Genomic DNA, 12422 nt, shown 5'->3' with positions numbered 1-12422 from the left:
CCTTGATATATGCAGGGTGCTGGGACATCTAACTGAGTAAGATATAGACCCTGTACTCAGGAGATTATAGTCATATAGTGGAGACAGATACTTATACAATACATTTTAATTCACCTTGAAAAGTACTATAATAGAAGTAAGTGCCAGGATCTACTATACAGAAATCATTTACACTGTACTTGGCACATAGTAAGTGCTTAATAACAAAATGTTAATGTTGATGATGATTGTAGACACAACACTTCTGATAGAATCATTTAAATGCCAGTTTCCATCATCCACATTTATAGAAAAATAAAATCAAGAGAGCAACAAAAAGTTTTCCATGAATTATAAAAATCAATGATAACCCATGTGTCTGGGATATGCCAACAAATAGCAAAGATTATCAAATGCCTTCTAATCACTAAGACAAAGTAGAACAGAAACTACTTCCATGGCGATGTTCTAATGGCATGTCAGCCAGGCTTAAATGCTGTCACAGAATGACTTTGCCCTTCTAAATATGACATGGGTCATATAGAGCTATTTTCAGATAAGAGATAAGTTAATTTAGCTACACTTTCTATTTCTTAAAATAAGAAAATACCCATATAACTTTGGGAACCAGGACAGAGAAGGGAATTCTAAAATTTTCCATAGGTAGGATTTTTTGCATATAATTTCTGATTCCCACCACTGCCTTCAGCAGCCAGGTCCACAGACCTGAACAATGGTTAATGTTTAGAAAGGTACAGCATGTTCTGGTTAACAGCTCTGCTCATTTCCTCTTCCTGATGGTGCTGCTGTGATTGCAGGACTCAAGTAAGGGCTTTTCATTACATGAGAATACATGAGAAATGATGCTCAAATCATAATAAATGTGAGATTAAATTTGCTTGAAGATAAGGAAGTTGCACCCTTAAGGAAAAACTTGAATTGGCTTGGACCTCTGCAAGCGTAGGTTTACTGTAGTTTGTGGAAATAAACCACAGCTACCACTGAAGTATGTGCAAGGATTGCAGACAGGAAATGAAGGAAATGCTGCATTAAACTGAAAGCACAGCAGGATTTAAATAAGCCGAATATAAATTCTCTGGTGAGAATTTGATCAGGGCACTGCTGGCATTGGCTCACCCTCCCATCTACAGTAGTGGAAAGAATTATGTGGTCTGCCCATCAAATCCAGAATACAAAGTACTCTCAGTCCTCCAACAATTCTCCTTCCTCTTTATTACTCCCACTTCTCATTAATCCCCTGTATGATGTTCCATGAGAGCCAGCTCAGTACAGCTACTGACATTTCCCAGAAACGGTATGCCCAGTCTTCTTCCTACCAGTCCAATTTGTTCTGCTTCCTTCAAACTTTATTCAAAGCTCAACTCATCTGAGAAGCTTTTCCTGATGACCTTACGGTCATTTCTTGTCCTTGTAAACCCTCAGCAGTTGTTTGTCGATTGATTTGCTCACTGACTGTGTATTTACTTGTGCCTGGCATTGGGCTTGGTGCTGGGGCTACACCGATGAGTAAATCCCAGTCACTGCCAGTCACTGACCTCATGGAGGTCACAGTTCACATGAAAAAAACATCCTAATAAAATGTGATAAGGGCAATGGTTGAGATAGGCATGCGGAAACACAAAGACATTCATCTTCTGGGATATCAGAAGGCTTCCTAGAAAAGCTAATGCCAGAGTTGAGTTTTCTGGGATGAGTAGACTTTGGGCAGCTGAGGGGTGGGGCAGGCAAAGATGGTGTATGCGGTAGGTGGTGGGCCAAGAACAGAGGAGGTGGGCCCTGTGTGCCATGTTGTGCTTGGGTGTATTAGAAGCTTTCACTTGATGAGAAGTTCTTCGAATTTGGGTTCTTTTCCTATAATTGACTTACAAGGTCTTCTAGAGACCACGTTCTATTTTGCATTTTTCCCCATGAGTCTGTGATTTCAAAGACTGTGTTTTGCCATCCTGGGAAATACGTTCCCAACTCACTGACAACCTCCTGGCCACTCTGCCCACCAGGGCTAACAAGACTCTGTGTGGCCGTGGAAAGATGTGTCATGCTTTCAGCCACAAGCCTTTCATCAGCTGTCAGGATAGACCCAGGAAGACATGCTGGTCTGACCAAAGTGGGCACGTGCTAAGTGGAGAAACTATGCAAACTACATACCCAGTAGTTCCCCATCAAATACCATCTCTCTACTCTTTCATATTCTTAACATTTGCTATGAGAATTTAAATTCGACATTCAAGAAGCTCTACACCAATATTTCTATTAAGATTTCATTGGATAATAATAAAAGTCATTAAGAAAGTATGGAATGGATTTTCCAATCATCCTACAGAAACAGAAAGTAATCGTTTTTAAAAATTAAGATCTCAAAATTTATGTGGTTGATACTTTCTATTGATGAGGCTGCTACCTCAAAAGTTGCCAATTCTGGGTGATTCTCTGTCCTCTCTTGATACATCTGATTTTATTTAAAAGTGGAATGCTTAGTGGACAAACAAGCCAGTGTCGTTGGAGCCTTTGGGAGCTTTGTTGAGTCCCTCTGCTTCACAATGAGAAAGCTGGATCCCCCGGATGGAGGTTGAGGGTGAGTATGTGTACATTGTTTCTGGCCTCATATTTGGCCCCTAGGTAAACAGACCTCCACATTTCCAGGCTGCCAAATTGCCATCTTTCATGAATGGTTAAATCCCAATCCCTCCCCTGCCACCTGGGGTCGGGGGTGGAGGAGGGAGGAGAGGTAGAACAACACTGCCACCACGGTAAACTCAAACCCCCCAAAAGACAGAAAAAAAGCACCAAGCCAGTTTCACAGGCTCTTTTCTTCCAAAGTGTCATTTTAAGGTTACGGCTTTAAAATTACAGAGGAGGCAGCTTTCCACCTGAGCCCTCCTTAATGGAAACAGGATCTAGCCTGCCTCTGGAAAGAAGAAAGGAAAACCCTGGAACATGAAGCCTGCTAGAGAATTTTGGTCACTGAATAGCAAAGCTTTTAGAGCTACCAAGTAAAATACATGGGAACTTCTTTTCCAATGAGCCAGCAACAGGGCCTAAATCATATTTCAGAGTGAAAATGAAACTAATGGCCTGTTTTAAATTCCTCAGCAAAGTTTCCAAACCCTAGTGGTATAATAACGTTAGCAAACACCCCAGGGATGAGACAGTTAAGTAAAAGCCACTTCCAAACCCAAGGATACGTCACCAAGGAGGAAGAAAGGCAAGTAGTATTTCCTCATTCAGTCAAACTTCGCAGTACCCAGGTCAAGTAAGCTATTTCCAATATATTAGAAAAACTTGTATGTGAATACTTTGGTAAAGGAAATCACATCTCCCGAGAGGCTTTTACTCCAAGCCTCTGTGTTCTTATTCTTCTATTAGAGATATTAATACTTAACCCAAAAGATAGTTAAAAAGATGACATGAGGTAAGATTTTCAAGTCCTCACACAGTAGACACCTAAAGGCAATTTGCTTTCTCCTTTACTTCCGCTATTCTGACTCCTTGCCAGTTGGTTATGTAACCAACTCATGATGTTTCTTTGTTCACCTTTCCTTTCCTTTCCTTTCCTGGCAGGGTCTTGAAAATTCACCGAAAACAGAAATGTTTTCTGATATGCCGCAGAGGCTGTGCACAGTGGGTGTTCAATGGATATTTGTTTCTTACCCACAAGGAACTGCTTCACTCTCTTCTGACTTTTCCTCCCTCCCAATCACACTTGAAGGATGATGGGAAAACCATGAGCCATTTTCAGTACTTCAGTGGCCCTTGCCCGCATTTAAAAACACAGCCCAACAGGAATGGAGCTAAAAGGGGCAAGATATTTCTTAACATATGTTGACCTAATTAAGGGACAATGCTTGAATTTCCTAACCAGGGTAGCATTACTGGAGAGATTACCCTCTAAATGGCTTTTTAAGTATAGTCCCAGCAAAATGTAAGTTCAAAGCAAGTATCTATCCAAGAAGGCATTTTACAGATAACTCCATAAGCTTTACTGAACATAGCTCTCTAATCTGCTGCAAAATACCAGCACCCTTGCAGCTGCCTTATTGATACCATCAGCCACCGGGCAGGGAATGTTTGGGGAGATTTGAACTGCTATAGATAGACGTCTATAGACAGATTCAGAAAGACATTCCAGATTACCTAGTTTTTCATTTCACAGATGAGCAAGCTGAAGCCAGAGAAGTTATGAGCTGCCCAAGATCACAAGGCCAGTTAAAGGTTGAGCGAGATAGATGAACCCATGTCTAAAGGCTTCCAGATCTATCCATTTATTTTTAAAAAGTGTATTAAATGCCTAGTGTGCTGGAAATACAAAGATGAGCATGACACGGTTTTCACACTCATGGAGTGTACATCCTAAGAGGGAATAAGAAAAAAAGAAACAGCGGTGCAGCAACGCAGAGCGATGGATATTGAGGATACTGTGAGAGCCAGGACTAGGGTAAGGAGAGCGAGGCACCCACTTTGAATCCAAAATTTAAAGAAACATTAAAAACTCAATAATCAATGTAAAGAATATTATCAAGATAAAGACAATATCATCAGTATTACTGCTTTTTCCTTTCGGCTCAGGCTCTAACATAGCTCAGCAAAACTATTGCTGATCTTGTCTTTATTTAATGTTTTAAAATTTTGTTAGTGATAAATTTTTGCATTAATTTTGATTGCTTAAAATAGTGCATTAAAATATTCTTTATCTTGATACTGAGTTTTTTGGTGCTTCCTTAACCTCCCCCATATTTTATATCTTAGACAAAGGCCTCACTTTTGTCTCTGGAAGAATCTAACAGAGGCCAGGGTAGGGCTGGGAGGAAAAAAAGAGTCTTTTGTGTGTGTTCCAGCAGAGGTACAAGGTTTTTCATTCTGGTTCCGGGAGACCTACAGAGCAGCTCTGCCTTGATCTGTTTTGTCTGTTAACATTTTTTTTTTTTTTATAACGGTTTGTTGTATTCCTTGTTTGGAAGAAAGACATTCTCGAGTTTAAAAATATTTGAAAAGTTCTTACAATAATAAGAAAGTAATAGATTCAAATACAAAAAGCCCATCGCATATATCGTGGGATTTGAGCACCAGGGCAGGGGGAGAGTAAGCAGATGAAGCAGACAGGGCAGAAAGGTGCGAAGAGGTGTGCTAGATGCCCACGGTCCCACCAAAGCTGGAATGGGTTTCAGAGCTCAGCTGTTTGCTTTCCCCCAACCTGCCTCTGCAGAGCCCTGCCAGCAAATTCATTCGACAGCACATTTGGTCATTTTACTAGACCCCGGGGCTTGCATTCCCCTCTTTGTCCACTGGAGAGAGGGGACTAAAAGGATAATTTTCAAAAAACCGACTATCACAATAGAGAGTCGGCTTTTCTTAGACAAAATGCTTAAGAATATGGGGAGAGAGAATGGCAGAGCCAGAGAAAGAAAATATCTCAGAAATGATTCCTAAAATTGAATAAATCCAATTAGACATTTTTCGGGGCCACCAAACTTTTCACTTGGTAACACCACCTCTGGGAATTCTTCTTGAGGAAATGGTTGAGGAATTTTGCCTGGATGTTCACTGGCAGGACTGTTTGTAAGCGCAACAAGTCAGAAACAAATCTAAGAGCCTACCCATAGCAGATTGGTTATATTTAACGAATTTATAAAGATGGACCAGGGCAGGCTTTCCAGCGTATTAGTGTATACATTGATGTTGGAAGCTACTGACCATACATTTAGAAGAAAAATTTCCCATGTTTGTTAAAAAAACTTATTTGTGTATCCAAATCTATATCTGTTTTTGTGTAATCTATGTGTTTAAGATTGGTAAACCTTATCACGATGGATTATGGATTGCCCATTCTTTTTGTTGAGTGTATTTTCTGATTTTTCTATAATAAGCAGAATGAGAAACTGGTGATGAAGAAACAACTAAAAACCTGCTGTTTCTGTGCTGTGTGGCTGCTTTAGGTTTTTTTGTGACTCTCTTAAGATGTCCTGCAGACTGCTTTGTGTACTCTCAGCCTACTCTGAGCCTCCTAAACGCTAAAGCAAACCCTGGTAATGCCATAAGGCAGCTATATCGCCATCAGCCACACCATTACCACTAAAACTACCCCAGCTAAAAATAATGTGATCTTTTATCCGTGAGATAATTTATTTTAAACTATTTTAATATAAGTAGTTTGCACGTGTAGGCATTATCTCTAATCAACAACTCAAGCAGCAATTGGGGTCTCTTAGCTCTGGGTCTCTCCTCGCCACGCAGGAGCCTCTTGCTTGATCCAACTCAAATGCCTCCTATACAAACCTGCTGTATGTCAACAAGTCTGCTTCCCACCACCCTTTCCTGTAAGATACTGTTTGACACACACAGCGGCAGAGAGGGAGCTGTCTAGAGCCCAAATGAGTGCCTGTTCCTGCCTGCCTGCTAGCATGTGTTCGTATGTTTGTCCTATTTGTTCTGAGACTTGCTTGGATTGTGACACACCAACTGGTTTGCATCAAATAACACCCACTGGCCTGTTAAGAGGAAATTACCAAAATTTACCAGAAAGAACCTCGATATCTGTCCATTGGCTAGATTGGTTTAGGCCATTTGCTACAAATAAAAACAATACTATTCTTTGATATGTATAATGCACATTGTCTCAGTAGTATATAAAATGGATGTAAAATCAAAATATTGAGAGAATTTTGCTACTTTTATTGATCTGTTGTATATCATTGAGGTTTAAAAAGTGTGCTATGACATAGCTGTAAGACATCCCTTGGCCACCCTTCCTTTAACCAGATTGCTGCCCCGAGTCAGTGCTACATTGAGATTCTGCTGCTGCCCCTCCCAGGGGATTCTGAGTATTCTTTAGGAGGCCACCTGCCTTGTCTCCGCAATGCGCCACTTCCTTGGAATTGGCTTCTCTAGAATTCGAATTTCCAGCCCCAAGTTGGCGTTTCTCCGACCATTTGCAACGTGTGCATTATTAATGTTTGGATTACACTGGAGAACTCTGGAGGTTAAAACGGATTCATGCAAATGGATATCTGAGTAAGCAGTAGAAACATGACCTAGAATAATCTCATGGTTTGATATCGCATAAACATGTTTCATAATCTATAACAGGAAACTTGATACTTCCTGAATGTGTCTGCCCCAGCACACCCTTTTCTGATAGAAGAGAGAAAAAAGATCATATTTTTCTTCCCTTTCATAATCAAGGAAATTCATTAAACTGAGAAAATCTGGTTGTACTCAGTTATACACTTTCTTGCACTTTTCTTTTCACCCTGTATTTTTTCATCTTCTTGTGCAGGGCTAGAGCAAAAGCAACTCTCATACTTGGAATGGTGGCGTTTATCCTCAAATTTATTACTTTACATACACCTGCCTGACTCTGGCCAGAGAGTAAAGTGAACTTCACTGATAACGGGACAAACTGACATTACGTGTCTTCTGATTGACACACTGAGAGGAACATAGCGCCTCTCCTGTGATCTCCCTGGCCAAGTCATAAGGAAACATCACACGAACCCAAATTGAGGGGATTCTACAAAATAACTGGCATGAAATCTTCAAAAATATTGAGGTCATGAAAGACAAGAAAATTTTGAAGAGTCATTCCGGATTGAAGAAGACTGAAGAGACGTCAAAAGTAAATGTACACACAATCCTGGATTGGATTAAAAAACAAGAGAAACAAATCACTTCTGTACATATCGGAACAATAGGTGAATTGGGATGGGTGGATTAGATGGTGATATTAGGTGATGATACGGTATCAATGTCAACTTCCTGCTTTTGATAGGTGAATTGTGGTTAAGTAGGAGAATGTCCTTGTCTTTTAGGAAATTCACACTGACATTTCTTGTGGGACTGGGGTATCATGTCTCCAACTTTCAATTGTTTCAGGAAAATAGATTGCTGATAGATAAATCATGATAAAGCAAAAGTGGCAAAATGTCAGCAATTGAGGAACCTGAGCAAAAGGTACAAGGCAGTTCTTTGTATTATTATTTCATCTTTTCCATAAATTTGAAGTTATTTCAAAATAAAAAGTTTTTAAAAAAACTATTAAAGTGCATCACGAAGCAAGTTACTGTTAATTACCATTACTATTAAAATGAGAATGCTCACTATCTCCATAACACACATTGCAAATACAGTGCATCTATATCTATTTTGAGGAATTTTGAGCCTCAAGAAACTCTCAGAAATGTCAGGTTCTGACTCTTCTCTGAGGCAGATATTAGACCAGAGGTAGGCTTTAAAGGGTCACTCATATCCCAAAGTGACCATAAAAAATTTCAAACCTGGCCAGGCATGGTGGCTCACACTTATAATCCTAGTACTTTGGGAGGTCAAGGCAGGAGGATCTCTTGAGGCCAAGAATTCGAGACCAGCCTGAGCAACATAATGACACCCCATCTCTATAAAAAATACAAAAATTAGCCAGGCAAGGTGGTGCATGCCTGTATTCCCAGCTGCTCGGGAGGCTGAGGCAGGAGGATCACTTGAGCCCAGGAGTTGGAGGTTGCAGTGAGCTACCATGATGCCACTGCACTGTAGCCAGGGCAACAGAGTGAGACCCTATCTCCAAAAAAAAAAAAAAAAAAAAACTCTTTTTCAAATCCAATCTACCTGTAAGGTTGATTTAAGAGCATAGCAAGCACTGGGTGATTAGTAGAAGGCCTAAAGAAACTTTATATCTTTTCTAAAACACTTGACTGTGAGCTCTTCCTGGGTTGCCACAGTTGAAATTCTTGCCTGCTTTATTTTCACACATATCCTTCTACAAATTCCTGCAGTACGTGAAATAAACCAAATGAGTCCCTAATCCTTGAACCCACGAGAATCTTAATTAATAGTTGTCACATTCTCCAAGTGTTCTCTTCTTCAGGCTAACGATCTCCAAACATTTAAAACGTACTTGTAAGACTGCTTCCAATCTCTTCCTCTCTCCTCCTCCCTCTCTCTCCCACTGCCTCTCTCTAAATTTCTAGGTCCTGCCTCCTCACCCCCAATAATCAGCATCACCAATGAAGCAGATCAAATGGCAACCCATACTGAGCATTGTGCTGTGTGTCCTCCAGCGCACGCAGAACATTTTTATGATATCAAACCTTTCCATTTTTGAACGATCAGAGTAAAGGTTTCCCTACCTCATCAGCTCCATGGAACCCAAGGATTGTTAGAACCAAACTTGTGAAAAAGAACTAAAATGTTGATTGTCTGCTTGCTCTGGAAGGGAATACGATGTGGAGTCTTCTGTTGATCTTCTGACTGGCCCCCTTCATTGGATGAGATCATCGAAAGTCTTGGCTCTTATTTCAAGTTACTTAGGTAGCATTGGGAAAAGAAGTAAAAGAAAATCCTAAAATCCAGATAATATGTTTATATTTACTATCTGAAAGAAATGTAAATGTTCTTATACATATCCATATTTTGGCTGCAAGTGATAGAAAACCCAGTGGTTGCTTAAACCAGAAGGATGTTGTTTAATGAGGTGTCTAAACATGGGTTCAAGTTTCATGTTTTGTTTTTGTCAATTGAGGTTAGAATTTTTCCTGGCATTTTCATATATCTGGGTTCAAGACTGAAAGTCCTGACAATCTTCTTGAGCCACCAGAAGACTTGCCCTCACATCTCATCAGTCAGGGTGGAGGCACGTGGTCAATCTGAGTTACAAGGGCGGCAGGGAAGTGAGTGTCTGGCAAAGGGCAGTGGGATTATCGTGAACAGGCAAAGTGTCTGTTTCAAAGTGTTCAGAATTTTTAAAAATACAGTTTTATTTTATTACAAAAGTTAATACATACTTTTAAAAGAAAGTTTGAAAAACAGAGAAAAAAATATTTCGTAATGCCACTACCCAAAAACTTTTCTCGATGCACTATTTTAGCATTGCTGTAATCATACTGCACGTAGAGTGCGATTTTCTTTTTCTTCTTAACATATGATTATCTTAAGGCTCTATGGTTTTTGAAATCTATTTACCATTTTGAAATAAATTATACACTAAAGGAGGCATCATAGAACAGCAGAGAGAGGACGGGTTAGAGAGTGAAGGCATGGTGTTTGTGGCCTCGGTTCTGACACTAATCCATTACTGTATTTCCATTCCCTCAAAACAGAGACGCATGTTTCCTTAGGCTTACCATTCCCGAGTCTACAAGATCATGAGAGCTGTGCCTCATGACACACGAGTCACACTGTTGACTTAACAGAGCAGGTCAGGACCACAAAGACAAGCAGACCAGGTGAACTGGAGGCTGTTGCCTTGTGAAACTGGATGTCAAATATAAAATAATATCATATATACTATATGACACATAATGTAATACCAGGTCTTGCAACTTTTCAACAAAAGCCAGAAATCTAGATTTTCATGTGAAACTGTTTGATTTTTAAATATTGGCATGTAATTTGAAAACCAAACCAAAACAAATCACTGCAGAGGCCAAACAGAACATGTTTACCGAGTGTCATGTTTAACTCCAGCTAACCCAGCAGCCAGCTTGATCGACACTGGGGAAAGGATGTATGGGAGGGGGTTATGAAGAGCTGCTTGTAAGACATACTGAGTATACAGCACCCGAATTGTTACAATGAGTCTAACACACCAAATGCTTATGTTAATGGTGAATAAACATAGACTAGGACTTTATCCTCTCTAGTTTTTATATCGACAGTATAATTACTTCCCATTGCCAATTCCAAAATGCCCTTGGGAATAAGCTGAGCTTTGATGTGCTCTCTTGAATAAGTTTGTGCTGTATTGGAAACAACTAAGTCGGGACCCTCCTAGACCTCAACTCCTTTTATATATATTTTTTCATGATCACATCTGATTCAAAATCAAGGCATATGTCTCTTGCCTTCATCACCCAATTTAAGGTGAAAATGAAAATGAAAATAAAGAAAGTCTTAGACAGGTGTTCCCATGAGAGAGAACTGCCACCTCAAGCAGTTTATTCTTTTCCTTCCACCCTCAACGTTGCATCTTTAATCTCTCCTTTTCAGAGAAAGAATGATCAACATCATCACTTGCAAGATTCTGACTCTCGCTTGCTGAATGCGGTACAGAAAGGGGATTTAACAACTTTGAACTTTTCATGTGATTTTTTGCCTTTGACACAGTTGCTGTTAGAGTTCTAAAAAATCAACAGCCCCCTGCAAGAACATCAGGTTTCTAAATGATCCACCTTCTCACAGACCTTGATATTCAATCCAGGTGTAGGAATAAACAGTATAGCCCTCGGGTTCTATCCTCTGGGCTTGGAAAGGCTTCAGTGAAATTCTATAGCAAAAGGCCCAGGCGCTTCCCCTGACTTTCTCTTTGTTCTGCTACCTTTTTATCTCTGAAAAGCAAAGGGATTTCCTCTGGGGATTAGGCAGAGGAAACAACTTAAGACAGTGATAGTATTTCATTAGAATTAAGAGATGCAAAAGTAGCCCAAAGCCATCTTAACAAGAAGTCCTTTTCCCCAACTTTGGACTGCTCCCCTCTGTATCCAGCATCCAGCTCCACCGATGCCTGCCCCGCTGAGGTTTCTCATTCTTTTTTCTCTTGGCCACGGGAATATCTGGGGCAAACAGTAGTGGTTTCTCAAGCAGGGTGGAAGGGTGTCTCATCCAAAAGTGATACATGCTGACCTTTTTTTTCTTTGTATTTTTCAAAAGTTTTTACATGCACTATTTTGTTAACACCAAAGCGTTTTGAAATAAATATCTAAAAATCAATAGGTGCCTCTCTCATCTTGCCATGTCTTGGTTTTGAGTCCATGAAAGGATCAGAGGGAGAAGGAGACAGATGATTACTTTTCTTAATGATAGATCTTAGATGCTACTGTACTGAGAATGAGATGAAAGCAGAGTTTCCTGTTCACAGAAGACCTCTGGGTTTTCAAGATGTCTAACGTGCTACTCTACAACTTTGTCCTATTCACACTTTTTATTTCAAACCAAAAATCTGTGGAAGGGTTAAGTTTGACAGTTAAGGGAAAGAATTTGTGTCCAAGCAGTTATACAAATGCAACCCTACATATCCATCTCCTGTCAACACATGGCTAGATAAAAAATATATATATTTAGTTGCTATTCAAAAGCCATTAAAAATTCATGAAACAAATAACATAAATCATGTTTCTATTAAATTTGTTATTCAAATTTTTACATTCTGATTTGTGGCTGACCTTTACTTTAAAAAATTCAATGGTAACCTGAATAACCAAATTCTAAGGTAACCATGTTTTTAATTACTTTCGAAGCAAAACAAGGTTTTTTTCCTTTTGATTAATGATTAAACTTTTCAAAGAGCCAATTACTTTTCACATTTCTTACTTTAATTTTGCTATTTTTCTTTCACTTACTATGATTGCTCTTTCCATTTTTAGGAAGATGCTTAGTTCATACTTTGCTTTGGCAGTATCCCATCTAATTTGACATATTGTATTTTTATTTTAAAACAT

This window comes from Propithecus coquereli, unplaced genomic scaffold, assembly GCF_000956105.1.
Source record: "Propithecus coquereli isolate 6110/MARCELLA unplaced genomic scaffold, Pcoq_1.0 Scaffold545, whole genome shotgun sequence".
Lineage (NCBI taxonomy): Eukaryota > Metazoa > Chordata > Mammalia > Primates > Indriidae > Propithecus > Propithecus coquereli.
The sequence above is the reverse complement of the archived record's forward strand: the minus strand, read 5'-3'. Positions refer to the sequence as shown.